The 5,264-nt window shown below is 42.0% G+C and overlaps 1 pseudogene; it reads right to left on the bottom strand.

Annotated features, from left to right (window-relative positions):
• Positions 1-3,830: 3,830 nt before the first annotated feature.
• On the bottom strand, positions 3,831-4,172 carry LOC112605346 (annotated as a pseudogene).
• Between the last annotated feature and the right edge of the window lie 1,092 nt (positions 4,173-5,264).

The raw sequence follows: 5,264 nt of genomic DNA on the forward strand, positions 1-5,264 counted from the left end.
TTTGTTACATAGGTATACATGTGCCACGGTGGTTTGCTGCACAGATCAACCCATCACCCAGGTATTAAGCTGAGCATCTATTAGCTATTCTTCCTGATGCTCTCCCTCCCCCTGCTCCACTGATAGGCCCCAGTGTGTGTTGTTCCCCCTATGTGCCCATGTGTTCTCATTGTTCAGCTCCCACTTATAAGTGAGAACATGCAGTGTTTGCTTTTCTGTTCTTGTGTTAGTTTGCTGAGAATAATGGCTCCCAGCTCCATTCGTGTCCCTGCAAAGGACATTATCTCATTCCTTTGTATGGCTGCATAGTATTCTGCAGTGTATATGTACCACATAGTATTCCATAGTGTATATATACCAGTCTATCATTGATGGGCATTTGGGTTGGTTTCATATCTTTGCTATTGTGAATAGTGCTGCAATGAACATACTCATGAATGTATCTTTATATAATAATGGAATGATTTGTATTCCTTTGGGTATATACCCAGTAATGGCATTGCTGGGTCAAATGGTATTTCTGCTTCTGGATCTCTAAGGAATTGCTGTACTGTCTTTTATAATGGTTGAACTAATTTATACTCCCACCAACAGTGTAAAAGCATTCTGTTTTCTCTGCAACCTCACTAGCATCTGTGGTTTCTTGACTTTTTAATAATTGCCATTCTGACTGGCATGAGAGAGTATCTCATTGTGGTTTTGATTAGGTGCTTTACTTTTTTTTGAGATGGAGTTTCGCTCTTGTTACCCAGGCTAGAGTGCAATGGTGCGGTCTCGGCTCACTGCAACCTCCGCCTCCTGGGTTCAAGCGATTCTCCTACCTCATCCTCCCGAGTAGCTGGGATTACAGGTGCCTGCCACCACACTCAGCTAATTTTTCTATTTTTAATAGAGACGGGGTTTCATCATGTTGGCCAAGCTGGTCTTGAACTCCTGACCTCAGGTGATCTGTCTACCTCGACCTCTCAAAGTGCTGGAATTACAGGCGTGAGCCACTGTGCCTGGCACCGTGTCTGTCTTATTTGATGTTTCTTCACACCTGGGATGGCCTTACACAGTGCTTTGCACATTACAGATACTCAGTGAATGTTTGTCCATTAAATGTACTTTATTTATTCCTAACAAGAAGCTTTGGTAATTCTGTGACACCGTCTTATCTAAAATTGCATGTATTTTTTGTTATTTAGACATAGTTACTTAAACATTATGTTTAATTTAAAAAATGTATTAGGCCCCCCAAAGGGCATAAAAGGAGTAATAGTTAAAAACAATATGGTATATACAATGTAAACTTTTTCTGGGGTGAGGGTGAGAATTTATGAACAAGAGAGTGTCCTTGATTGTGAATAGCTGACTGTCTTCTAGATGGTTGCCAGTTGGCTCACTTCCTTCCCACCTCCAGATTTTGAGAGGAACCTTGGGGTCTCTTGTTTGCATGCTTGCATGTATATATTTAATTCCAACACTATGAAGTATGCGTATGGCATGGCATACGTTATAAAAGGCAGTAAGCCTCTGCCTCACCCCATTCTGACTTTCCATTTGCATTTTATGTGATTATATCAGCACAGGCTGAATACAGCCTTCTAGCATTCAATATGAACACAGTTCTAGAGACAGTGATGATTCTAGTCTACTGGCGAGGACCTTGTGTTTGTTAGGTAATCATAGATACATAGAATTGAGTGAAAGACTGGCCTTAGAATCAGCCGCTACTGGTTTGGTTTTGACTTTTTAATAATAAATTTTCACATTCAGTTTCTTTGGTTCCAAGATACTGTTCAAGTACCCAAACAATCTTTTCAGTCTTTTGGTCTAGGATTTTGTCCTAATCTAAACTAAAATCTATCCTAAATGATTCTCCTATTGTCCAGCCCTGGAAACCTGGCCCTTACAAGAACCTGTTATTCAGGTTTTTGTTGTTCTGCAGGAGCCACCACATTCTTGCATAAAGATGAGATTATTTATTATATAAGCCATACCCAGGTACATGTTGATAGTCATTAACCCACTTCTTCACAGTAGCGATCTGTTTGACCACAAGAAAAAAAGTCTAGATCATTCTTTTTAATTTTTATTTTAATTTATTTAAATTTTATTTTAATTTAGCTGGTTTTATTTTGGTTATGTCAAGTGATTGATGTGCAATAGATGTAATCATTTCGTTGAAAAGGTGTTAGCCCAGCAAAGTGTCAACTGCTCAGTGTCCCACTATTAAACAACAATTCTGGTTTGAATTCACTTCCAAACCAGAGACTTCAAGCTTCTGTTAATTAGGAATAGGCAATCCAAAAGCAAAAACCAAGGCAAAAGCAGTGACAAAAGTACTTGACAGATCTTTAAAGTGTCAAAGAATCAGATTATGTTAAACACAACTTACTGTTAAATAAAAGGTAAAACAATAACCACACACATAGAGCAATAATTGAAAAATCATAAATTCTTTGTTTTGCAACTCCTAGCTATAATTGCTCTCTATTGTTATCTCCCTTCAGGAAGATAATTAATCTTGAAATTGTCAATAACTTTAAAATGTATATTTCTTTGAGAAAACTGAATAATAGATTTCAATATTTTTTTAACAGCTATTTTGCAAGTCATTTTTACACTGCTTCTAAAGACAAATTACATCATTATATAAGTATTATTTTACCCACTTTGACGAGATACATACTGAAAGATGGTTTATGTAGTAAGTCTGGAGTAATTCAATTTAAATTTTTTGGCAAACTAGTGAAGGGAGCCAGGTAGATTTTTTTTTTTTTTTTTTTTTTTTTTGAGACAGAGTCTCCCTCTGTCATCCAGGCTGGAGTGCAATGGTGCCATCATGGCTCCCTGCTGCCTTGACCTCCCAAGGGCTCAGGTGATACTCCCACCTCAGTCTCTCTAGTAGCTGGGACTACATAGGCATGTGCCACCACACTTGCCTATTCTTGCATTTTTTTTTTTTTTTTTTTTTTTTTGAGACAGAGTTTCACTCTTGTTGCTGAGGCTGGAGTGCAATGGCACAATCTTGGCTCACTGCAACCTCCACCTCCTAGGTTCAAGCAATTCTTCTGTCTCATCCTCCCTAGTAGCTGGGATTACAGGCGCCTGCCACCACACCCAGCTAATTTCTTTTTATATATATTTTTAGTAGACGGGGTTTCACTACCTACATTGGCCAGGCTGGTCTCGAACTCCTGACCTCAGGCGATCCACCCGCCTCAGCCTCTCAAAGTGCTGGGATTACAGGCCTGAGCCCCCGCGCCCGGCCTATTCTTGTATTTTTTCTAGAGATGTGGTCTGTCTCCCTGTGTTGCCCAGGCTGGCCTCAAACTCCTGGGCTTGAGCAATCCTCCCTCCTCAACTGTCTCAAGTGTTAGGATTACAGGCATGAGCCACCATGCCTGGTCAGATGGATTTTTGAACTCTTCCCATTGCAAACTGAAAATAGACAAGTAACTATCCCTTCTCAAGGCAACACCCACATCCCATCCATTCTCCCTTGAGGCCAAACTGCTTTCCCACGGAGACTGACAGCCAGTGTGCATTTCATAACACTCTTCCCCACAGTGCACCCATAGGCTTGGAAGCCTGAACATTTGTGGCCACTATACAACAGATGCAGTTTTCAGCCAGAACCCTCTAGGGCCTTCCTTTTCCCTGGCCCTCAGCTGCTGCTGGCTCTGCCTGCCATCAAGGAGCAGCCAGTGTGTGTGTGGCTGTGAGGTGTGGGAGGGGCCAGGGTGAGCAACAAAGCAGATCAGAGGTGAATTCTGGGGCTGGGTGGACACAGTGGCAGGACCAGTCGTGGCCCACAGTAAGACCAAAGGGCCTTGTGTCCTCCATTAATTCTTTTCTGGGCGATTTCTGCTAAGGACACCTTCAGGGAAAATTCCAGCTTGCCCTTAAGGCTCATCACCTGGGTGTGCTCCTTGCCAAGCAACTCACGGAGTTTGTGATCCTCCCAGTGCTCTGAGATGCTCTTCTCCTCCTCCACAGGCCTGGGATCCTTTTCCCTGATGAACTGTTCCAGGTGGCATCCCATCCATAGCCCTAACTATGAAGGCCACAGGAAATGTGACATAGCGAGCATAGGTATGCATCACAGTTCAAAGTACAGGGCATGTGACATTTGCGGCCCAGTCTGGCCTGCCCTCCCTGGCTCTCCTAGAGCACATCACAGACATTGCTGCTCCCAGACCCTAGTTTTTCTTTTATTCATTGCTTTTTTATTAGGATTTGGCTGCAAAATTGTTGCATCCCGTCCAGACTATATTCTACACATGAAATGTCCAGAGGAATTGAGAGGTCCATTCTTGAAGCATTCCCAGAAGAATGAGAAATGTCCTACAAGTCAGAATTCTCTTCCAGCCTCTTCCTGACTCTTATTGACCAAAGTACATTCCAAGGCAGCTCCTAAACTGACCACTGCCCAGGAGAATGGCTTATTCTTAGCCAATCAGTCTAGTTCCTGAAGCTGAAGTTGAGATCAATGTCCTTGGAGGCATGTGGGCTGCATGGGGAAGAGGCAGACACCAGAACTGGGTTTTATTAGGAAGAATGAAGAGGAGATAGATGCTGGGTATGGAATCAACAATGTCCAATTCAGTGAGAATGGAAGGAGGCAGGAAGGTTTGAAAAATATTAAGGGGATAAATGTGTGGGGAAGTGTTGTGGGGAATATGGGAAGAGATTTGGACTTGGCAACTGGTTGGGTATTTGATGAAATAAGAAACCAGACAAAACAGGTGTAGTGCTGGGGAGGTGATAAGTTCAGTTTTGAATGAGCTGAATCTGAGATGCCAATGGGATATCCAAATAGTAGTTTGATGTTCTCAAGAACAAGCATTGGCCTAAAGGTATGTCTGAGAGTCCAAGAGGCATCAGCATGTAGAGAGAATTGAAGCTATTGAGTGGATGACTCAGGGAGTAAAGAGAATGAAACAAAAACAAACAAACAGAAAAACAAAACTAGAAGAATTTTGGAACCTCTCAGAAAGAAGATGAGAGTAGGTGAGAAAGTATTGTGGGAAAGGTGGGAGGAAAAGTCTGGAATGTTCGTTATCAGAGAAACTGAGGGATGAGAGCATTTCATGAAAGTAATGATGGTTACATTGTCAAAGGCTGCAAGAAATATTTGGACTTAAAAGTATCCATTGGATTTAGTGGCAAGAAGGTTCTTAAGACCTTGGCAATAACACTTTTGATGGACTTCTGGAGACAGAGCCTGACTCTGCTGGAGTGAGATGGAAAATGAGAAAATGGAGAAGGTGTGTGTA

Source organism: Theropithecus gelada, chromosome 13, assembly GCF_003255815.1.
Source record: "Theropithecus gelada isolate Dixy chromosome 13, Tgel_1.0, whole genome shotgun sequence".
NCBI classification, from domain to species: domain Eukaryota; kingdom Metazoa; phylum Chordata; class Mammalia; order Primates; family Cercopithecidae; genus Theropithecus; species Theropithecus gelada.